Source organism: Oryx dammah, unplaced genomic scaffold, assembly GCF_014754425.2.
Source record: "Oryx dammah isolate SB20612 unplaced genomic scaffold, SCBI_Odam_1.1 HiC_scaffold_27, whole genome shotgun sequence".
Taxonomy (NCBI): Eukaryota; Metazoa; Chordata; class Mammalia; order Artiodactyla; family Bovidae; genus Oryx; species Oryx dammah.
The window spans coordinates 33,266,120-33,291,972 of NW_024070211.1; the positions used below are offsets into that span (position 1 = coordinate 33,266,120).

The window sequence follows — 25,853 nt, forward strand, 5'->3', positions numbered from 1 at the left end:
GGCTATCACCATCTTGATACCAAAGTCCGACAAGGACAATGCAAGGAATGAAAGCCATAGACCAATATTCCTGATGACTGTAGATGCAAAAATCCTTATCAAGATACTAGCAAACTGAATCTAATAGCACCTTAAAGTGATCAAATACCATGGCCAAGTCAGATTTATTTCTGGAATGCAAGGATGGCTCAACATATAAAAATCAATTATGACAGATCACATTAACAGAATAAAGAAAAAAGTTACATGATCATTTCAATAGATGAAGAAAAAGCGTTTGACAAAATTCAACACCTTTTCATGATTAAAAGCTCTCAACAAACTTGAGGAGAGAAGGAAATTATCTCAATGTAATAAAGACTACAATAAAAAGTCCACAGATAACATCATACTCAACAGTAACAACAAAAAGCTTTTCCTCTAATATCAGGAACAAGGTAAGGATGCCCACTCTTACCATGTCTTATTCAACATAGTACTGGAAGTTCTTCCCAGATCACATAAGTAGGAAAGAAAAAAACAATCATGCAAATCAAAGGAAGAAGTAAAACTGTTATTGCTTGAAGAGGTCATAAGCATGTATATGGAAAGCCCTAAAGACTCCCCCCCCCCACCTACAAAATTGTTAGAACTAATAAATTAATTCAGTAAAGTTGCAGATACAAAATCAACATAAAAATGTCTTTCATTTCTACACACTAACATTGAACTATCGGAAAAGGAAATTAGGAAAATAATCCCATTTACAATAGCACAAAAAAAAATATTTAGGAATAAACTTCACTACAGAGATAAAAGACTTGCATACTGAAGACTACAAAACATTGTGAAAGAAATTGGACACAAACAAATGGAAAGGTGTCATGGATTGGAAGACTTAATACTGTTCAGATGTCCATGCTACTCAAAGTGATTTACAGACTCAATGGAATCCCTATCAAAATCCAAAGAGCATTTTTTTTCCCACAGAAATAGACATAAAGACCATGAGTAGCCAAATAAATCTCAAGAAAGAACAAAACTGGAGGTATCACACTTTCTTATTTGAAACTCTATTACAAAGCTATAGTAATCAAAACAGTATGGTATTGACATAAAGGCAGACATATGCACCAAAATGGAACAGAACATACAGCCCAGAAACAAACCCATGAATGTATGATAAGCTAATCTTCAATAAGGGTGCCAAGAATGCATGATGGGAAAAGGATCATCTCTTGAACAAGTGGTACTGGGAAAACTTAACATCTACATGCCATGAAATTGGATCCTTACCTTATATAACACACAAAAATCAACTCAAACTCGATTAAAGTTTTAAACATAAGACTCAACTGTAACCCCTCAAGAAGAAAATATAAGGGAAAAAGCTTCATGCCATTAGTCTTGTTCTTCATGGATATGACACTAAGAGCACAGGCAATAAAAACAAAATAAGTGAAACTACATTAATCTTAAGAAGTTGTGGACAGAAAGGAAACAATAAACAGAGTGAAAATGTAACTTGTGGAATCGGAGAAAATATTTGTTAGCTGTGTATCTAAAAGGGGGTTAATCTCAAAAATATATAAGGAATTTCCACAACTCAATATTTTTTAAAAAATACCTGGTTTAAAAATTCCTTAACTTGAATAGAAATTTTTCCAAAGAAGACATACAAATATTCAACAGGTATATGAAAAAATGTTCAATGTAATAATAATCATGGAAATAAAAAGCAAACCATAAGGAGATGTTACTTCATAACTCTCAGGATGGCTATTGTCAAAAACACACAAAAGATAGTAAGTGTTGGCAAAAATGTGGAAAAATTAGAATCCTTGCACATTGTTGATAGGAATGCAAAATGGTGCAGCTGCTTTGGGAAAGTGTGTGAAGGTTCCTCAGAATTAAAAGTAGAACAACCACGTGATCCAGCAATTACACTTCTGGATAGTTATCCAAAAGAGTTGGAATCAGAATTTCAATGAGATTAGCAATCCTATGTTTATTACATCTCTCTTCACAAAAGCTAGATGTGGAAACAACCTAAATGCCCATAAACAGAAAAATGAATAAAGAAAACGTGGCTTAGACATACAATGGAATCCTATTCAGCCATTAAAAAAGAAAATTCTGCAATATGCTATAACATGAATGTCCTTGAGGACATTATGCTAACTGAAATAAGCCAGGCATAGACAGACAGGTACTGCATGATTCCACTTAGATGTTGTTGCTGTTGTTATTCAGGTGTTTGGTTGTGTCTGACTCTGCCACACCATGGACAGCAGCACGCCAGCCTTACCTATCCTTCCCCATCTCCTGGAGTTTGCTCAAACTCATGTCCATTGAGCTAGTGATGCCATCCAACCATCTCGTCTGTCATCCCCTTCTCCTCCTGCCTTCAATCTTTCCCAGTATCAGGATCTTTTCAAATGAGTCAGTTTTTCACATCAGGCGGCCAAAGTACTGGAGCTTCAGCTTCAGCATCAGTCCTTCTAATGAATATTTGGATTGATTTCCTTTAGGAGTGACTGGTGTGTTATTGCAGTCCAAGGGACTCTCAAGAGTCTTCTTCAACGCCACAGCTCAGAAGCATCAATTCTTCAGTGCTCAGCCTTCTTTATGATCCAACTCTCACATCCATACATTACTACTAGAAAAATCATAACTATGACTATACGGAGGACCTTTGTCAGCAATATCCCTGTTTTTTAGTATGAAGTCTAGGTTTGTCATAGCTTTCCTTCCAAGGATCAAGTGTTAGCTATTGCTTTTGTTATGGTTCCAGGGACAGGGATGAAATGAAGCAGGACAGTCCCCTTTCCAGAGGTTGTGGTCAGAGAAGCAAAGAACATTTTCTTATACATCAAGAGGTTGTTGCAAATCTCCTACCAAAGATTTGTGCCACAGAAACAGGTTCCCATCAGAGCTGAATCAAAGATGACCTCTCTCAAGGCTTTCCAGCAATTTGAAAGCACAACTATGGCTTCTAGGAATGTGATGGGTTGAAGCAGAGAATATGCTGGCCCCATCCGTCCTCTGGGGAATTTTCCAACATCAAGGTAGGACAGTAAGAACTCAGTTCACAGCCTCTTTAGGAAGTGGGATATTCTCACAAGTGACATTTTCTAATTCTTTGAGATCTATCACTTTTCTCCTTACATAGGTACTCCTGATGCTTCCGTTGTGAAGTGGTGGTATTAGCTGCACGCCTCATGTAACTTTAGCAGGTGGAAGATACATTAACACTGGCAGCCTTTTTCTTATTTACCTGTCTTCTGAACTTTCGATTTTATCACAGTGTAAAATTCAGTCTCTCTGAGTTCAGGTTCTAAAAGAGGTTTGGACCTTAAGGGAAGTTAATCTAAATGCCCTTGGATGTGGAAAGAACACCTTGGTTTTGGCTACATAACCAATTGACAAAATAGGTGTTTGAAGTTCACCTCTTCTTACTGAGTTTCTACACTGTTAATAAGTAGACGAAATGTAAAAATACTTCACTAGCTCAAAAGGAAAAACAGAGAGAGCATGAAAAAGGCAGGGGAAAATGTGGTTTTGCTTCCAAATGTGCTGAATAAATATAATTATGGATGTAATGAGGCCAGCTTTAGGTTTTAATCACTGTTTTTCCACTACCTAATAATTTTCTATTCAGCACCTGCTGTCATATAGCTTTGGGGTTTGGTGGCATTAGCTCACCAGGTAACCATAAATAATCTCTTTAGTTTAAGCCTGTGGTGCATCGGAGCATGAGAGGCTAGATAAATTACGTGCACTATGTAAAAAAATTTTTTTATTAAAAAATTTTAAAATTAATTTTTGGCATTTGATGCCCTGCTCTGTAACCAAATGAGTATTTTTGCAAGTGCCAGGCTGTATGGAAACTATCATTTTGACCAGAATGTCAATATGTGGTCTGTAAATTTCATACTGTGTATTAAAAGCTATGCAAGCTAGCAGTTAGATGTGTATGGTTTTATTCTGAATATATATTATTGAATATATTGATTTAAATGATACAATATGTGCTTCCTATACCCAGTCTTTCTGCATATCGGCTGCAATATATTTCCTTAAATCTGCAAAGACATTAGCTGTCAATAAACCAAAGATTTCTTTCTGTGAGTGCGAGAATTATTATCACACTAAGAAAGTATAAAGGGGGTCTTATCATGTCCTAGATAATAGTATGAGAAAATGGGGAAATCTCTTTAGGAAAAATAAAGAGGAGGAAATAATAAGAACATGTATTTTTATCTGCTCGGTTCTATTTTCACTAATTCTGCTGTCAATAACACTGTGACTGGTTTAGATGTGGAAAGACAGACTGATTTTCCTGGGCTGGGTGTGGTCAGGCGATTCAGGTTCAACTTCTGGCTTTGCCAAAAGCAGTGTGACCTTGACTAAGTCACTTAGCCTCCTTTGCAATCTGTTACTTCTCTGTAACAGAGGCTGTTAGCAATTTGTCAACAATCACAAAGCCACATTTAGCTTACAGATATTTTTTGTTGACCTGCATTGTTTGTATATTTCTCCAAGCCAAGCCAATGCTCAAAAGTTGGCAGATTTTGCTTAAAAATCAGGTTTCTGGCTTCCATTCAACAATTGGAAGACTTAACACCAGTATCACATTCTAACAGGCAGAATAAATCAGAGTATAATGGTACCTCCAATTCAAATGTCATGTGCTTCCTCTGTTTGTCTCAGTCTTCACCACTCCCTATTCTCACCGCAAAAAGAAAGTGAAGTCAGTCATGCCCAACTTTTTGTGACCCCATGGACAGCTTGCACCAAGCTCCTCCGTCCATGGGATATTCAAGGCAAGAGTACTGGAGTGGGTTGCCATTTCTTCTCCAGGGAATCTTCCCAACCCAGGGATTGAACCCAGGTCTTTCGCATTATAGACAGACAATATACCCTCTGAGCCACCAGGGGAGTCTTCTCACCACAAGGCAGGGACTAAATGCTAGTTTGATTAGCATTGTTGATTTTCTTCCAGTATGGGTATATATTTCAGTTTTCCACCAGCATCTCTTGTCTAATACAGAAAGAATAAAAATCAAAGCATCCACAGGTTTCAAATACATACGGGAAGAGTGCATTTCCTTTTCAAATGCAGACTATCTCTTTGGTTTTAATATACTAACAAAGAGAATTCCTGTTGAAAGAATATGAGGCCATATCACATTATGTCACTCGCCTGGCCCCTTGAGGCATTTAAGTTTGTCATCCCTGGTCCATTTAGGCATAAAATGCTGCAATTCTAAAACCTCATGAAGAAACTTCTCAGCAGATGCCTTCTTTTGAATGTCCCATTGATGTACAACAAAGAGAGAGTTTCTTTGGGAAGATGTCTGGGTCTAATAGCCAGAAGAAGGGCTGACACACGCAATGTAAAACTTTCAAAAGAAGGGCTCTGGGGGCCAGACAGTAGCTTGCTAAACAGTTATAAGCAATTTGCATTAGTTCAGGGGCCTCAGTGAGACTGCTATGTACTAGACAGAATGGCTTTCTCATACCAGATGCTGTTTCTCCCTGTGTATTCCTTCATTTCCACAGTGAACCAAAGATTTCTGTTCTTCTTGGCACTGCATTGAGCTTTTTTGGCAATCTGAGAGATCTGAGCAGGGTAGGAAGCTGGTGGTAGTGAGTTGAGAGGGAAAGCATCTCAGACACTTCCTGATAATAGACACAATAATTTACTGGCATTTATGATGTACCAGGTGCTATGCAGAGTATTTTACATACATTATCTCATATAATCCTCATAATTATTTTATTAGGAATATATTATTTTCCTCAACACACAGGGAGAGTCTAAAGTGCTGAGAGGTTAATGAGCTGGTTCAAGTTCATGCAAGCAGTGTTGGGGCATTGGCTTCTTTTTTGCCACAGGCTTTGCTAGAAACCACTTCACTGTGTTATATGATGGTTTTAAAAAAGAAAGATCAGGGAATAAAATGAATGGCTTACTTATACAATAATAGAAAGTATTTTCCTCCCTCAAATGTAATTCATAGTTGCTCAGTTGTGTCCAAATCTTTTGTGACCCCATGGTCTGTAGCCCACCAGTCTCCTCTGGCCATGGAATTTCTCAGGCAAGAATACTGGAGTGGGTTGCTATTTCCATCTCCAGAGGATCTTCCTGACCCAGGGATTGAACCTATATCTCCTGTGTTTCCTGGCAGGGGGATTCTTTAACACTAAGCCACCTGGGAAGCCCCCCAAAGTGTCATATTTTCCTACAAATATGCATTTTTGTCTTCTAATTCATATTTGACAAAATACTTTCACATACATTTAACTCTCACAACAGACTCAAGAGGTAGGCAGGTCAGCTGTTACTGACTGCTAGTCCTTTACAGGTGAAGTGGCTTGCTCAAGGTTGCACTGCTAATTGAATTGAACTACGGTTGTCTTTTGCCCTATCCTCCTCACTTCCTATGCCATGGTGCTTCCCTTGTAGGTAGCAGGCTGCTAAGCTTTTATGTGTGAGACAGCCTCTTCTCTTACAAAATGGGGGGAAATGATCTGTTTTCTATGTAAATTATACAATATTTTTTTCTTTCTCAATTTTTCTTTTAATACTGCAGGTACATGGCAATAAAACAAACTTATTATTGGGAATTGGGTTTCACTGATATAGCAATCTTTTCATTTTGAACCCTCAGATTCTTCTGTCCGCCCTGGGTAGAATTTTCAGACCAGCATGACATCTTTGAGAGGTATCTGTGATGATTAAATTCTTTCCTCATAGTATCACAAACCTCATTTGTTACTGATTAGCTCACTTAGACTTATGCTAATAAGACCAAGATGATGATGTAGCTTTGTTCACATCCATAGATACAGACTGCCCCTTGAATTTGCCCATGTTTCCCAAAGGATAAGAAAAGTGAACTATTTTTTAGGGGCTCACATTTCATTTACTTTTATTGGGGTGTAGTTGCTTTTGGCTGAGATCGCAGATGGTGAAGCGTCTGTCTACGATGTGGGAGACTCGGGTTCGATCCCTGGGTTGGGAAGATTCCTTGGAGAAGGAAATGGCAATCCACTCCAGTACTATTGCCTGGAAAATCCCATGGACAGAGGAGCCTGGTAGGCTACAGTCCATGGGGTCGCAAAGAGTCGGACACGACTGAGTGACTTCACGTTCACGTAGTTGCTTTACGATGTTGTGTTTCTGCTTTACAGCAAAGTGAATCAGTTATATATATATAAAATCATTCAACTTCAGCTTCTGGATTACCGTGATATTGAATGGTTTGCCTTGGAAACGAACAGAGATCATTCTGTCGTTTTTGAGACTGCATCCAAGTACTGCATCTTAGACTCTTTTGTTGACCATGATGGCTACTCCATTTCTTCTAAGGGATTCCTGCCCACAGTAGTAGATATAATGGTCATCTGACTTAAATTCACCCATTCCAGTCCATTTTAGTTCGCTGATTCCTAGAATGTTGACGTTTACTCTTGCCATCTCCTGTTTGACCACTTCCAATTTGCCTTGATTCATGACCTAACATTCCAGGTTCTTATGCAATATTGCTCTTTACAGCATTGGACCTTGCTTCTATCACCAGTCACACCCACAACAGGGTACTGTTTTTGCTTTGGCTCCATCCCGTCATTCCTTCTGGAGTGATTTTTCCACAGATATCCAGTAGCATATTGGGCACTTACCGACCTGGGGAGTTCCTCTTTTAGTATCCCATCATTTTGCCTTTTCATACTGTTCATGGGGTTCTCAAGGCAAGAATACTGAAGTGGTTTGCCATTACCTTCTCCAGTGGACCACATTCTGTCAGATCTCTCCACTATGACCCATCCGTCTTGGGTGGCCCCAAACAAGAGAGTTCCAAAAAATATCTATTTCTGCTTCATTGACTATGCCAAAGCTTTTGACTGTGTGGATCACAATAAACTGTGGAAGATTCTGAGAGAGATGGGAATACCATACCACGTGACCTGCCTCTTGAGAAACCTATATGCAGGTCAGGAAGCAACAGTTAGAACTGGACATGGAACAACAGACTGGTTCCAAGTGGGAAAAGGAGTACATCAAGGTTGTATATTGTCACCCTGCTTGTTTAACTTATATGCAGTGTACATCATGAGAAACGCTGGGCCGGAGGAAGCACAAGCTGGAATCCAGACTGCTGGGAGAAATATCAATAAGCTCAGATATGCAGATGACACCACCCTTATGGCAGAAAGTGAAGAGGAACTAAAAAGCCTCTTGATGAAAGTGAAAGAGGAGAGTGAAAAAGTTGCCTTAAAGCTCAACATTCAGAAAACTCCATGGCATCTGGTCCCATTGCTTCATGGGAAATAGATGGGGAAACAGTAGAAACAGTGTCAGACTTTATTTTTTGGGGCTCCAAAATCACTGCAGATGGTGACTGCAGCCATGAAGTTAAAAGTTGCTTACTCCTTGGAAGGAAAGTTATGACCAACCTAGATAGCATATTAAAAAGCAGAGACATTACTTTACCAATAAAGGCCCATCTAGTCAAAGCTATGGTTTTTCCAGTGGTCATGTATGCATGAGAGAGTTGGACTGTGAAGGAAGCTGAGTGCCGAAGAATGATGCTATTGAACTGTGGTGTTGGAGAAGACTCTTGAGAGTCCCTTGGACTACAAGGAGATCCAACCAGTCCATTATAAAGGAAATCAGAACTGAATATTCATTGGAAGGACTGACGCTGAAGCTGAAACTCCAATAATTTGGCCACTTCATGTGAAGAGTTGACTCATTGGAACAGACCCTGATGCTGGGAGGGATTGGGGGCAGGAGGAAAAGGGGACGACAGAGGATGAGATGGCTGAATGGCATCACCGACTCGATGGACACGAGTTTAGGTAAACTCCAGGAGTTGGTGATGGACAGGGAGGCCTGGCGTGCTGTGATTCATAGGGTCACAAAGAGTCTGACATGACTGAACAATTGAACTGAACTGAACTGATATATATACATAGTTATCTATTTTATATGGAGTATCAGTAGTGTATATATGTCAATCACACTCTCCAAATTCATTGCACCCCTCTTCCACCTGTGGTGTCCATACATTTGTTCTCTGCATCTCTGTCTCTCTTTCTGTCTTGCAAACAGATTCATCTGAACCATTTTTCTAGATTCCACACATATGTGTTAATATACGGTATTTGTTTTTCTCTTTCAACACCACCAAAATTGTAAACTCTGCTTTCTTTCCCAGACTCAGGCTATCAAATAGCTGTGTATAAGCCAGGTGTATTTTTCTCTATATTCCTACATGAATATTTCCTGAGAGGGAGGAACAAAAATGCAATATTTCTCAAACTCTGTTCCGTGAAATGATAACAGATATTCTGACAAATGAGATTTCTGCCACCATGGTTGCATGAAATGCCAATCTTTTGAATATGGGACTTGTGTTCTAGGTCTCGTCAATCTGTTGCCTGTCTTTGGGTGATGTTCTACATCAGGTTTCCCTGTATATGAGGTGGCTTTCACTCATCAGGTCTGAGCTGAACATGCAGAAGCATGACCATGATATATTTTCTATCAGTGTTTGCTTGGTCTTAAATTATCCATGATGTGTTTGTCACTGTTATTGGCAAACACTTCTAGCTTTGGTGAATGTGCGCCAGATTTTTTTTTTAATAGAAAATATTTCTGTTTTCTTCTAATTCTGTAGTAGAAATGTCATGTTTCCTGAGTACAGCATTTTTATTGTTCTTGGGGAAGTACCCACTGTCACTACCATGCGACTAGTGGTTTTAAGTTCATCCCCATCTTAGAGAATGGGATGTGGCTCCAGCCTGGCCAACTCTGCATCACATTCTTCCATTGAGGGGGATTGGCTCAGGAATCTGTTTATTCTCCCCAATATGAGTCACAACATATACTAATGTTAGACAAAATATCTATCCATTCCTTTATCCTCCACTAGATACAGACATATAAGGAAGTAAGCCTGAAGCTGCTGGCAGCCACTGTGTCTCCATGAAGGGGCTCAGAAATGCAACCAACAAAAGAAACACAGAAGAGAGAAATGGAAAAAATCAAGTCCTCATATTGCCCGAGACCCTTGATTCATCTAGGCCTAGAGCCAGTGACCTTGAGTTTTTCAGTTAGGTGAATCTTTTTGTCTCAAGTCAGGTAGAGCTAGTTTTTTTTGTTCTTTGTAACTGAGCTGGTCCTCACCAATGCTAGGTGAGGAAAATAAAGGGAAAGGCAGGAAACTAGGGAAAATAAAGAAGCAAAAGGCAGAGAGCAGGGCACATACATAGTATTAAAGCCTGTAGACCCATGAGTTTGCTCTAGAGCCCCAATTTGTCATTCAGTTTGCCTTTTGTTGATGTAAGTAAGAATGACATCTTTACACCCAGGCAGTCTGCTCATGGAGCACACAGTGGTGTGTGGTTTAGTGGAGAGAGCATGGGCTTTTGTGAAAATAAGTGCTACAATTTTCCAACTATGTGATCCAATGATAAGTAAGTTTCTAAGCCTCAGTTTCATCTGTAGAAGGACCGTTGGGAAACTTAAATGAGAGTAAATGTGCTAGTAATTGACCTAGATGCCCAATAAATGTCTATTTCACAGACAAATCTACCTTTATAGCTTTACTTTCATCTAACCTACTCATCTTACAGTGCATAAGATAATGCCTTCACTTTATCCATTCCTGCCTTAAGTTGTTCATTAATTCATCAACTTTAGTCTCCAGTGAGTTTCTGTGAATAATCTTAGTTTTCCATTTAAATTTCAGATACTCATGTACCCATGAGATGCAAAGTAAAGACTCTACAAGTGCTTGGCGCGAAGGATGTAAGCTTTGAAACTTTTCTTCTCCCAAGAGACTTCCAGGAATGTAATATAGCTTAGAGCCTCGCCAGTCTAGACAGTGTCATCTTCCTCATGGGAAGATTACTGAGACATTTGTAAAAACAATAAAAATTACTGAGCAATCATTGAGATTACCTTTAAAAATTCTTGTAGGGAAAAGAGATGTAATCAAGAAGATACATTTCATAAATGACCTTGGACATAATTAAAAAAAAATTAAAGGATAGTTGACTTGCAATATTATATTAATTTTAGGCATATAACATAGTGATTCAATATTATAAAATAATGTCTATATTTCCCTGTGATGTACAGTACATCCTTGTAGCTTCTTTATTTTCTATATAATAGCTGGTGTCTAGTCTGAATCTGCCCATGACATGCTCACTTATCTGTCATAATTGAGGTTCTGTTATTTCTGTTTGCTTATTCTTTGAAAAGCAAATATTTTTATTTTCCTGTAGGGAGTCTTTCAAACAACTCTAGGCATTTTCTGTTGAAGTCTCTGAAACAATAGTGAAAGTCAATATTTTTCATTTCTAAGAATGAAAAGAACAAGACACAGATGTTATCATTTGAAATGATATAGTTCTTTACCTGTTGGTTTCTAAAGTGTAACTATAGATGACTGAAGTATCTAGGACTGTCAGAGGCATAGAGGGACGATGATTGAGAAATACCAAGTGGTATGAAGCAAAGAGAAAAAAATAAAGAAACTCACAGAAATGTTCAAATAGACTTTCCAATATGTAATTCCTACTTTTATTATGTTCCTAAATGCATTCTATCAGGTTTTTATTGCTTATTGTGTGAGTAGAGAGGAGGAAGTAGGACAAACCAGCCAATTTGACAGCCAATTCCTAACACTCTATCAGTTCTTTGTATAAATATACACCAATAAAAAAGATGTTAAACACATTAAATTGAAATCAGTTTTTACAGCTGTGCTCAAACTAGTGGACATAATGGTTCAAAGATTCCCATAAGGACCGGTAGATTTTCCAGTATTAAGCTTGCATGCATGCTCAGTCATGTCTAACTCTTGGCAGCTCCATACACTGTAGCCCACCAGTCTCCTCTGTCCCTGGGTTTCTCTGGCCAAGAACACTGGAGTGGATTGCCATTTCCTCCTCCAGGGGATATTCCTGACACAGGGATTGAACCCCCGTCTCCTGCAATGGTAGGCAGATTCTTTACCACTGAGCTACCTAGGAAGCCCTTCTCCATATTGGTTATTTATAGTTAATTCTCTCTAATAGCCAAAGTGACAAAGTTCTGTTCACTTTTTTCTCTCTCTAGACACTCTTTAGCAGATTTCCCTATATTTTTCTTTGAGCAAATCGCAGTAAGATCTCAGTTGCCTCTTTCTTGTTTGCTTGCCTTGGTTTTCCTTCAAGTTGGAAATTTCTTGAAGGTAAGGACTAATCTTGGTCACTACTATACTTTTAGCAATGCACCTGGTATTTTGTGGATACTCAATAATAAATAGGTGTTGATTGAAGGAGGGCAGTAAATATTGCGAAACTGAACTGAGCACAAGAGTTGATATTTTAATTTAATTTATTGTGCTACAGTATATATTTCTCATGATAGTAACAATATATGCTACTAGAAAGATACAGCTGCTAAAAGGGAACTCTCATCAGCCATTTTTCAACATTTCACTAAAAATGGTGCGAATTTTTTCCTCTCAAGAATTACTTAGAAATGGTTTTTTTTCCCCCTCCCAAAGTTGGCCTTGGGGGCAGGGTGTTTCCCAAACCTATTAAAGTGACAGATCCCCTAATCTTCTTCCGTAAATATTGTCATTAGCATTCTAACCACATACTTTTACTTGTAAGTGTACTAGTACTTACAAAATAAAAAATAACCTTAAGAATCATTTGATTGGCACTCAGCACCCAACAGCATTTAAAGACAAATTAAATTCTATAAAATACTTGTCATAAAAATGTACAAGCATTCCTGTTAAGTAGAAACAAACCAACAAATACCTGTCAGATATCACACAGAATATATATTTCTTTAGTTTAAAATATGGGTCCTGTGAGAGCAGCAAAGTTGGGTAATAGTCCTAGCTCTTTCTGCTATTGTCTTCTGAGCAATTCACCTTCACTTGCTATTCTTGGATTTTTCTTCAAGTGCAAAATAAAAGTTTTTTTTTAAGATTTTTTTTTTTTTTTTGGATGAGGACCGTTTTTAAAGTCTTTATTGAACTTGTTACAATATTGCTTCTCTTTTATATTTTGGTTTTTTGGCTGCAAGGCATGTGTTCCTCAACCAGGGATGGAATCTTCACTCCCTGCATTGGAATGCAAAGTGTTAACCACTGGATTGCAAGGGAAGTACCCAAAACAAAAGATTTACATCAAAATAATTCCCAAGATCTCTGTCAATTTTAAAATTCTGTTTTCTTTTATTTTCCATTTTCTCTAGAAAATAATTGGAAAAAATGGTTTTACAGAGGCTGCTGTCAAGCCCTCTTCTTAAACTGTGTATGTCCTGTAGTGAGTCTTTCCCTGTATCCACAGTATCACTGTATTGTGTTACATATATTAATAGTTTTTCTAAGAGCTGAGCTTCCTTGGTAGCTTAGATGGTAAAGAATCTGCCCGCAATGCAGGAGACCCACATTCGATGCCTGAGTCAGGAAGATGCCCTGGAAAAGGGAATGGCTACCCATTCCAGTATTCTTGCCTTGAGAGGGAATTATGTGGACAGAGGAGCCTGGTGGGCTACAGTCCATGGGGTTGCAAAGAGTTGGACATGACTGAGTGACTAACACACACTGACAACTCAGATGTAACATCACTTTGACACTTGCCTTTTTTAAGTCAAACCCTGTTTAAAGGGATGAGAGTCTCTTTTCCCTCTAGAAGATTTAACTCTAAGATCCTTGGATGTTTGAAGAATGCTGAGACATAGGGAAAATCAGCCTCATTTCTATTCTTTACAACCATGCTACAGAAAAAAAAAGATCATCGCATGAGCATTCGTTTGTACAGCCAGGATTCTTTTTTAGGCCTTTCTTTAATGAGAATGAAATAGTCTTAAAGTTTACATTTTACTTCAACATATGAAGTTTTAAAAAGCTGAAATGAATAAAGAGCCATTTTAGAAAATTTATTACTTTGTCCTAATATGTTTCAAGGTGATATTTTACTTCCAGTTATCCCTGAGGAAATAGATCTCGTATTATGTAAATTTTCTTTTCATAGTCTCATATACACTGTACCCATGATACTGTAAAGAGCTTTTAGTGAGGAAATATGACTCTGAAGCAGACCCACTTCTCATGTAAGGTTGTGCTTGGGTACACAGGTTACACTAGTGCTAACTGATAGCTTCATTAGCACAGTATGCATGGGATTTATGTAGCTTCAGTGTACTTTGTTGCACTCATCTCACACTTTAGTAAAGTAATGCTCAAAATTCTCCAAGCCAGGCTTCAGCAATAAATGAACCATGAAATTCCAGATGTTCAAGCTGGTTTTAGAAAAGGCAGAGGAACCAGAGATCAAATTGCAACATCCACTGGATCATTGAAAAAGCAAGAGAGTTCCAGAAAAACATCTATTTCTGCTTTATTGACTATGCCAAAGCTTTTGACTGTGTGGATCACAATAAACTGTGAAAAATTCTGAAGGAGATGGGAATCCCAGATCACCTGACTGGCCTCTTGAGAAACCTGTATGCAGGTTAGGAAGCAACAGTTAGATCTGGACATGGAACAACAGACTGGTTCCAAATAGGAAAAGGAGTATGTCAGGGCTGTATATTGTCACCCTGCTTGTTTAACTTCTATGCAGAGTACATCATGAGAAATGCTTGGCTGGATGAAGCACAAGCTGGAATCCAGATTGGCGGGAGAAATATCAATAACCTCAGATATGCAGATGACACAACCCTTATGGCAGAAAGTGAAGAAGAACTAAAGGGCCTCTTGATGAAATAGAAAGATGAGAGTGAAAAAGTTGCCTTAAAGCTCAACATTTAGAAAACTAAGATCATGGCATCCAGTCCCATCATTTCATGGCAAATAGATGAGGAAACAGTGGAAACAGTGGCTGACTTTATTTGGGGGGCTCCAAAATCACTGCAGATGGTGATTGCAGCCATGAAATTAAAAGACGCTCATTCCTTGGAAGGAAAGTTATGACCAACCTAGACAGCTTATTAAAAAGCAGAGATATTACTTTGTCAACAAAGGTACCTCTAATCAAGGCTATGGTTTTTCCAGTGGTCATGTATGGATATGAGAGTTGGACTGTGAAGAAAGCTGAGCACTGAAGAATTGATGCTTTTGAACTGTGGTGTTGGAGAAGATTCCTGAGAGTCCCTTGGACTGCAAGGAGATCCAACCAGTCCATTCTGAAGGAGATCAGCCCTGGGTGTTCTTTGGAAGGAATGATGCTGAAGATGAAACTCCAATAGTTTGGCCACCTCATGGGAAGAGTCGACTCATTGGAAAAGACTCTGATGCTGGGAGGGATTGGGAGCAGGAGGAGAAGGGGATAACAGAGGATGAGATGGCTGGATGGCATCCCCAACTCGATGGATATGAGTTTGAGTGAACTCCAGGAGTTGGTGATGGACAGGGAGGCCTGGCGTGCTGCGATTCATGGGTTCGCAAAGAGTCGGACATGACTGAGCAACTGAACTGAACTGAACTGAACTGAAAATTTATAATAATAAAGATGTTTTTTAAATGGTTATATTTTATACTTAAAATATTTATTTATTAAAATTTTATTTATTTAAAATATTTACACCAGGATCTGAGAGTATCAATAAAAATAGCATGGGTTTTTGGTAATATTATTAAATAAAAAAATATTGTATACATTTAACAAAGTTTAAATTGGTAATATTAAGTTTTGAAAAACTCGTTTCTCCAATTCTAAGATGGGGTTTGTAAGTACCAAAATAACACAACTTCTAAAAACTCCTGGCGTTTCGCCCCTATGACTGCAACCATGCCCTATATTTGGGGGTTTGTCAAGTGAACCAGTGTTCTCCTCTATGTATTCCTGTGGATTTCTGAAGCTCTGGGCCTCCTTTTCTTCTGCAAACTCTTGTTCTTAGTATTCATCATTAATCTGAGTTGTAAAATTACCCACTTTATATTCTTTTCATTTTATCACTTTCACTCTTGCAAGATAAATTTTCTTTCCCTCCTGATCTATAGAAAATCCCTTTTAAAATTCTATGAGTCAGCAAAATCTTTTAAGGTGGTTACGTTAGAAATGTTCTAATGGCCTCAGCTGGAATGTACAATTAGATAATCCATTATTAAATGTTCTATTTGTATGTTATGAGAAAGAATAACCAAAGTACTATAGAAAGTGAAGTCTTTGGAATCAGAATCACCTGAATTTGAAAGCTAAATACATCACTTACGGGATATTTAGAACATTTTTTCACATTCCTAAACCTAATTTCTTGAGAGTCCCTTAAAGAGCAAGCAGATTAAACCAGTCAATCCTAAAGGAAATCAACACTGAATATTCAGTGGAAGGACTGATGCTAAAGCTCCAATACTTTTGCTGCCTGATGGGAACAGCCATCTCATTGGAAAAGACCCTGAAGTTGGGAAAGACTGAGGGCAAGAGGAGAAGGAGGTGACACAGGATGAGATGGTTGAAGAGCATCATCAAGTCAATGGGCATGAGTTTGAGCAAACTCTGAGAGATAGTGAAGGACAGGGAACTCTGGTGTGCCGCAGTCCATGGGGTCTCAAAGAGTCAGACATGACTTAGAGACTAAACAACTGCAAGATCAAACCTAATTTCCCTCACTTACATAAGCAGTAAAATAAAAAACAGGCAAAAACCTCATAATATGTTACTAAGAATGAGAAATAAGTAAACTATCTAGCAAAATGGCTGACATAGTAGGTTAAGCAGTATGTACACAGTACTCATGACTGAGTGATAACCATTTGGCAGCTATTGAGAGGGCAACGAATAATCCTGTTTTATTTTTGTTTAGCTGTGAATTGCTCAGCACTGTTGTGATAGGTATAGATTTTATCAGCCTGGGTCTCTGTTGAAAAATACAAGTTATGAAATTAAACTATGCACTTCCAGTTATGTTCAAGGTAGAGTTCCTGAGAAGGTTTACATCCCCACTGCTGCTGCTGCTGCTGCTGCTAAGGCGCTTCAGTCGTGTCCGACTCTTTGCGACCCCATAGACGGCAGCCCAACCCACTCCAGTGTTCTTGCCTGGAGAATCCCAGGGATGGCGGAGCCTGGTGGGCTGCAGTCTATGGAGTCGCACAGAGTCGGACACGACTGAAGCGACTTAGCAGCAGCAGCAGCAGACGGCAGCCCACTAGGCTCCTCCGTCCCTGGGATTCTCCAGGCAAGAACACTGGAGTGGGTTGCCATTTCCTTCGCCAATGCATGAAAGTGAAAAGTGAAAGTGAAGTCGCTTAGTCATGTCCGACTCCTAGTGACCCCATGGACTGCAGCCCACCAGGCTCCCCCGACCATGGGATTTTCCAGGCAAGAGTACTGGAGTGGGGTGCCATTGCCTTCTCTGACATCCCCACTAGAAATCATAAAACAAATACATTCTGTGAAACAGTTTTTAACACACTGGTTATATGGCAAGGAAGAACATTCCTAAAAGAAGGGAAACAAATAAGGGGAATTCTGTGGTTGTCCTGTTTCTGCTTTGAGAGTTTCTAACTCATAAAGCTAGGCAGTGAAACCCAGGTGACTCCCAGTATTGAGGAAACAGAGCTAAGGTTTTGTGAAGATCAAGGCACTTAGAGTTTGCAGGACAGAGTACTGGTGAGGAGAGAGGTACCAAAGACAGAACTCCAGGACCTGCACTTTGTGTCCCTTAAGTATTTAGCTGAGCATTGATCAGCATATGCATGTGAGAAAAGTACCCAAGGCCAGGAAAGAACTAACAGTGGGTAGGGCTGGGAAAAGCACCATCCCCACCAACCAGACTGAAAAATCATATGACTGACAGGGTATTGAGTACAGTACTCAATTTTTACCTAGTAGAGAAAGAATTAGCCCTGGACTAAGCACTGTTCTAGTCCTGCTGAACAGTTCTTAAAAATCAGATGTAAAAGGAACAAAATATTTCCAAGTAACTTAACTTTGTACTACAGCAAATCTCAAAAAATTTATAGAAATGCAAAATATCCAGCACCCAGTGAGGTAAAATTTACCATGCCTGACATTCAATTAAAAAAAGATCTAGAGCTAATACATATTAAAATAAGCAGAAAAGATGAAAACAGAACTTTTTTCCATATTAAAAAAAACTTAAGTAGAATCTAGGAATACAAAGAGTCAGACATGACCACAGGGTTTGCAAAGAGTCAGACATGACTGAGAGACTGAACAAAGGAATACAAAACCAAAACCAACAACAACAAAATCTACCCTCTAGAGATGAAAACTACAGAGTATGAATATATAAGATATGCTTATTGTTAGATTAGATAATGCAGAAGAGAAGACTAGTAAGTTTTAAGAATAACAGGAGCTAGCTATACAAAATGAAAATCGAAAGAATGAAGCATCAGAAAAGATGCATAGAGCATGATGTGTGGAATATTTTTTGGCAGCCCAATACATGTATAATTGGGATTCCCAAAGCTAGGGGAGAGATAAATAAATATTTGAAGAAATAAAGGCTGAATTTTTTTCAAATTTGGAAGAAACTATAAACCCACAGATGTTAATGAAGCATAAGCATAAGGAACACTAAGAAAACCACATCAAGATACATAAAAATCACATTGCACAAAAACAAAGATAAAGGAAAAATCTTAAAAGTGGCTAGAGGATGATGTGGAGGGAAACAGCTTATATTCACAGGAATAAATATAAGAGCTGATAGCTTGTAAGGAAAAAAAATTCAAGGAAAAATACTGTGGAGCAACATCTTCAAAGTATTGAAAGAAAAGAAAACCATCAACCAAGAATTCTACTCTATTAATGAAGATCTGATTAAAAAGCAACACCCAGTCTTATGCTGCTTATTAGAAGAAGACTTCAAATACACAAACACAAAAGATAAAAATAGAATGATAGGACAAGTTACAGCATCTTACACTAATCAAAAGGAAGTTGAACTGGCTATATCAATGTCAGCACAAAGCAGATTATTGAGCAAAGAATATAAAGAAATGAAGAATGTCACTTAATAATTAGAAAGAGGTCAATTTATGAAGAGTCATAATGAATTCTAAATAATGATACACATAATAAAGGCTTTAAAGTTTATGTAACAAAGCTGATAAAACTGCTAGAAAACTAGACAAATCTATAGTCAGAGGTTTCAATATCCCTCTCGCAGATATTACTTTGCCAACAAAGGTCCATATAGTCAAAGCTATGGGTTTTTCCAATAGTCATGTATGGCTGTGAGAGTTGGACCATAAAGAAGGCTGAGCACCAAAGAATTGATGCTTTTGAGCTGCGGTGTTGGAGAAAACTCTTGAGAGTCCCTTGCACTGCAAGGAGATCAAACTGATCAATCCTAAAGGAAATCAGTCCTGAATATTCATTGGAAGACTAATGCTGAAGCTGAAGCTCCAATACTTTGGCCACCTGATGTGAAGAGCTGACTCATAAGAAAAGACCCTGATGCTGGGAAAGATTGAAGGCAGGAGGGAAAGGGGATGACAGAGGATGAGATGGTTGGATGGCATCACTGACTCAATGGACATGAGTTTGAGCAAGCTCCAGGAGATGGTGAAGGAGAGGGGAGCCTGGCATGCTGCTGTCCATGGGGTTGCAAAGAGTTGGACATGGCTGAGTGACCAAACAACAAAAATAATTAATAGAACAAACTAGACAGAATAGCAAAAAGAATATGAAAGACTTGAACAACATTATCAATCAACTTAGCTTAATTAATAACTATAGAATCCATACTCAAAAACAGCAGAATATACATTTTTCACAGGCACACAAGGAATATTTCCAAGGTAGAATATCAGTTCAATCTTTCCCAGCATCAGGGTCTTTTCCAGTGAGCCAGTTTTGTATAGTTCCTCTGTGTATTCTTACCACCTCTTCATAATATCTTCTGCTTCTGTTAGGTCCTTACTGCTTCTGTCCTTTATTGTGCCCATCTTTACATGAAATGATCCCTTGTTATCTCCAATGTTCTTGTAAAGAACAATATTGCATAGGTACCTGGAATGTTAGGTCCATGAATCAAGGTAAATTGGAAGCAGTCAAACAGGAGATGGCAAGAGTGAACATCGATGTTTTAGGAATCAGTGAACTAAAATGGACCAGAATGGGCTAATTTAATTCAGATGACTTTTAATCTACTCCTGTAGCCAAGAATCCCTTAGAAGAAACAGAGTATCCATCATAGTCAACAAAAGAGTCTGAAATGAAGTATTTGGTTGCAATCTCAAAAATGACAGAATGATCTCTGTTCATTTCCAAGGCAAGCGATTCAACATCACAATAATCCAAGTCTATGTCCCAACCACTAATGCCAAAGAAGCTGAAGTTGAATGGTTCTATGATGACCTACAAGATCTTCTAGAACTTACACGAAAAAAAGATGTCCTTTTCATCCCAGGGGGATGGAATGCAAAAGTAGGAAGTCAAGAGATAGCTGAAGTAACAGGCAAGTTCGGCCTTGGAGTACAAAATGAAGCAGGGCAAAGGCTAACAGATTTTTGCCAAGAGAACTCATAGTTCTAGTCATAGCAAACACCCTCTTCCAACAACATAAGGGAAGACTCTACACATGGACATCACCAGATGGTCAATACCGAAATCAGATTGATTATATTCTTTGCAGCTGAAGATGGAGTAGCTCTATATAGTTAGCAAAAACAATACTGGGAACTGACTATGGCTCAGATCATGAATTCCTTATTGCCAAATTCAGAGTTAAATTGAAGAAAGTAGGGAAAACCACTAGCTTATTCAGGTATGACTTAAATTGAATCCCTTATGATTATACAGTGGAAGTGAGAAATAGATTCAAGGAGATCTGATAGAGTGCCTGCACAACTATGGATGGAGGTTTGTGACATTGTACAGGAGGCAGGCATCAAGACCATCCCTAAGAAACAGAAATGCAAAAAGGCAAAATGGTTGTCTGAGGAGGCCTTACAAATAGCTGAGAAGAGACACGAAAAGGAAAGATATACTCATCTGAATGCAGAATTCCAAAGAATAGCAAGGAGAGTTAAGAAAACCTTGCTCAGTGATCATTGCAAAGAAATAAAGAAAACAATAGAATGGGAAAGACTAGAGATATCTTTAAGGTAGAATATATTCTTGGCCATAAAAAAGTCCTATTAAAATTTTTAAAAACTGAGTAATAAATACATGCTCTTCCATTTACAAAATTAAATTTGAAGTAAATAACATAGATACCTGGGAATATATCCAGTGTTTGGAAACAAATTAACAAATGGTAAATAACCTATGGTTCAAAGAAGAAATCAAAAAGAACATCAGAAAGTATTTTAAATTTAATAAGTGTGTGAACATAACATATGAAAATTGGCAGATGATGCTAACGTAGAACTTAGAGTGTTTATAAAAACATCTATATTAGGAAAGGAGAAAGGTACCAAATTTATTATAAAAGATCCTACCTCAAAAAATTAGAAAAACAGCAAATTAAACGCAAAGTAAGAAGAAGAAAGGAAGCAATGAGTAGAGCAGACATCAATGAAATAGGAAAGAGAAAATATTAGAGAAGATCAGTGAACCCCAAAGTGGGTTTTTTAAAAATAAAATTGATAAACATTTATCTGGACTAATCAGAAACAATATTGCAACAAATTCAATAAAGACTTTAAAAATGGTCCACATCCAAAAAAAAAAAAAAAGGATAATATTTCATGACTAAATGTAGTTTATCTTAGGGATGCAAGATTGGCTTAATACTTAAAAATCAATCGATGTAATTCACTAAACTTACAACTATAAAAAAAAGATCACACAGTCATCTCTATAGATACTGAAAAAACCTTAAAACTCAGTCTCCATCCCTGATAAAGTCTCTTGGCAAAGTAGGAATAGAAAGGTACTTTCTTGGTCTGATACAGGCATCTATGAAAAACCTACAGGTAAAATCATATTTATTTGGGAAAAATTGAATGACTTTTATTCCATATCTGAATGGCACAAGGATGTATGGTTTTAGCACTTCTATTTACTATTTAACTCACTCCAGTACTCTTGCCTGGAAAATTCCATGGACTGAGAGGCTCCTCAGAGCCTGATAGGCAAAAATCCATGGGGTTGCAAAGAGTCGGACATGACTGAGCGACTTCACTTTCACTTTTCACTTTCATGCATTGGAGAAGGAAATGGCAACCCACTCCAATGTTCTTGCCTGGAGAATCCCAGAGACCAGGGGAGCCTGGTGGGCTGCCATCTATGGAGTCACACAGAATCAGACACGACTGAAGCAACTTAGCAGCAGCAGCAGCAGCAGCAAGATATTATAAAATGTATAATAAGATTAAAAAAGAGAACAAAAAGGTATCAAAATTGGCAAGAAAGTAATATAACTGTCTTTGTAGCAATTGCAATGGAATTAACAAAAAAAATCAACTGGGTTTAATAATTGGGTTTAACAATATTTCAGGATCCAAAATCAATATATAACTATCAAGTTTGTTTCTATATATTAGCAGCAAATAATCAGAATTTTTAAAAGAATATATACTAACTATAATAGCATTAAAAAAAAATAAAATACTCTAGAATAAAACTGACCAAAACCTAGAGTGCTGAGAGAAACTGAAGAATTAATGAATTGACATATATTGTTCATAAATTGGGAGACTCAATATTGATAAAAAGTCAATTCTCAAATTGATGTATACACTCAACATAATGCCAATCAAAATGTACTTTTTCTTTTGTGGAAACTGATAACTAAAATTCATGTGGAAATGCAAAGGACCTAGAGCTGCCAAAATAACTTTAGTGGAACAGAAGGGAGAGTTCTGAAATAGATGAAAATGTAAATATGCATAAATAGACAACTGATTTTTAGCAAAGGTACAAATACAATCAGTGGAGGAAAAAAATAGTCTTTTTAATAAATATTTTTAAAACAACTGGATATCCAAATTAAAAAAAAAAAAGCCTTCAGTCAATTCCTTGCATCATATTCATAGTATAACTCAAAATGAATCTTTGACCTGAATGTAGACTCTAAAACATTTCTAGAAAAAAACAGGAAAAATACTTTTGATTCTGGGTTAGGCCATGGTTATTTAATTACAACACTAAAAGCATGGTTCATAAAAGAAAACATTGATAAATTGGATTTCATCATAATTAAAACATTTGCTCTTCAAATGACACTGTTAAGGGGATATAAAGACATATCCACAGACTGGAAGAAAACATTTGCAAAGCATGTGTCTAATAAAGAACTTGTATCTAGAACATATGAAGAAATCTGAAAACTCAATAATACAAAGACAAAAACCCAGTTTTTAAAAATTGGAAAATGACTTGAACAGACATGTCTCTAAAGAAGATATGCAGATGGAAAGTCAGCATATGAAAAGATGCTCAACTTCAACAGCCATTAGAGAATGCAGCTTAAAACCATAATAAAATAATAATACATTTCTATTAGACTAGCTAAAATTAAACAGGACTATGATCCCAAGAGTTGGTAAGGATGTAGAGAAACTGGCACTCTCATACATTTTTGATGGAAACTTCAAATAATACAATCCCTTTGAAATATCAATAGTTTGGCATTAAAGAAAACAAATAGTGAAATAAACACCTACCATATGATCTAGCATTCTACTTCTAGACATTCCCACAATAGAAAATAAAACATATACCCATACAAAGACTTGTGTGAGAATGTTTAAGACAGTTTTGTTTGTAATAATCAAAAACTGGAAACAGTCCAATGTCCAACAACAAGTGAATGGATAAATTATACAGTGGTATATCTATATAATGGAGTACCATTCAGAAATAAACGCAGAATGAGCTAGAATACATGCTGCATGGATGAGTTTCAAAATAACCATGCTGAATGAAAGAATTCAGACAAAAGAGAATACATATTGAACAATTACATTTATACCTAGTCCTAAGAAATGCAAATTTAAATATAATGACAGAAAGCACAACAGAGATTTGCCTGGGTGAGGCTGGGGCAGAAAAGGGCTAAAGGAAAGAAATTCAAAGGAACAGGAGGAAAGTTTTGGAGTGATTGGTATGGGCACTTTCCCAACTATAACAATAGCATCACAGGTATACATATGTTAAAACATCAGATTGTACACTTAAAAAATGTAGAGTTGATTTTATGTCAATTATACCTTGATACAGTTGTTCAAAGGGATTAAAATATTCTTAGATATGACTTGGAAAATGTTAATAGTTATCATAACTTAAATCCAGAAAATAATTTACTTGAAGCAATCACTTCTTCATAGTAGATCAGCATGACAAGTGATGATGGCAAAAGGGCATCTCACAGTGCCCTTTCCTTCACTACTGTGCCTTCTCTAGTGACTTTTGCTGCCTTTAAAAATCAGGTGAATGACCATAGCTTTATTATTAAGAAATATCTTTAGCTCTGACCATGCTTGACCCTTAACTTGCATAGCATCTGCCTAGTATCTCCCATCTGTATCACTTCTAGGCCCTGGCGGAGCCACCTTTGCTCCCACTGGGGTTCACCACTGCTGGATCCTCTCCAACCTACGTGGCCTTGCTTTGACTCCAGGGAACTTTGTGCCTAATTCTTTCTTTCCAGCCTTGTCTTCCTTCTAGTCCAAGTGTAACAGTATCTCACATACCATTGGCTGACAATCTTTCAGCTTTTGCTCCCTGAGTACCCCTCAACACATACATCCTTTATTAGAAAAAAACCAAAACAAAACTTTGAGCATCAGAATTGCCTGCATGGCTTGCTAAGGCATAGAATGCTGGGTCTTACTCCCAGAATTCCTGATTCTGTAGATTTAGGAGGGGCTCAGAAATGTGCCTTTCTGACTGGTTCCCAGATAATGGTGGTGTCCTGGCCCAGGGCTACTTTGAGAACAAGTGGTCAGACACCACTGGCTTTGAAATTTGATAGAGTGGGGTTCAAATCCCAGCTATGTATCTGAGGGTAGTTTAGATGGTGACTGCAGCCATGAAATTAAAAGATGCTTACTCCTTGGAAGAAAAGTTATGACCAACCTAGATAGTATATTCAAAAGCAGAGACATTACTTTGCCAACTGTGAAGAAGGCTGAGCGCCGAAGAATTGATGCTTTTGAACTGTGGCGTTGGAGAAGACTCTTGAGAGTCCCTTGGACTGCAAGGAGATCCAACCAGTCCATTCTGAAGGAGATCAGCTCTGGGAATTCTTTGGAAGAAATGATGCTGAAGCTGAAACTCCAGTACTTTGGCCACCTCATGCGAAGAGTTGACTCATTGGAAAAGACTCTGATGCTGGGAGGGATTGGGGGCAGGAGGAGAAGGGGATGACAGAGGATGAGATGGCTGGATGGCATCACGGACTCGATGGACGTGAGTCTGAGTGAACTCTGGGAGATGGTGATGGACACGGAGGCCTGGTGTGCTGCGATTCATGGGGTCGCAAAGAGTCGGACACGACTGAGCGACTGAACTGAACTGAACTGATATACTTTAGTCTCAGTTGTTCTCCCCTGCAACAAATGAAAGCTGGTGGCACTCTCAGTAGTTAGGTTAATTATTATTATCAGGCCAGTCATTGAGGAAACATGGAAAAGGGAACTATATCCCTCAACACATGCCATCAGCAGACATGTCAGTTCATTTCAGCCTCCCAGTGTTCCTTGCTCCTTCCTCATCCTACAGGCACCTGACCTAGGTGTTTTCTCCTTGGTCCAGTATCTTTCTATGGTCTCCCTGTTATCCTGGGCTTACTCTTTCCCACATTTAAACTTAATTGGGCCTATGTCTGATTATCTAGGCGTCTGATAAAGCCAAGAAAATATATGTTAGTTAATTGGTGTCATTAATACTTGATGTACCAGCTATTCTTTCCTCAAGTTTTCAGT

At 38.0% G+C, this 25,853-nt stretch overlaps 1 protein-coding gene across 1 annotated transcript in view; it reads right to left on the bottom strand.

Annotated features, from left to right (window-relative positions):
* Positions 1-25,853, bottom strand: part of VWC2L (von Willebrand factor C domain containing 2 like) — a 191,298-nt gene that overhangs the window by 125,784 nt on the left and 39,661 nt on the right. The gene's annotated exons all lie outside the window — the stretch shown is intronic.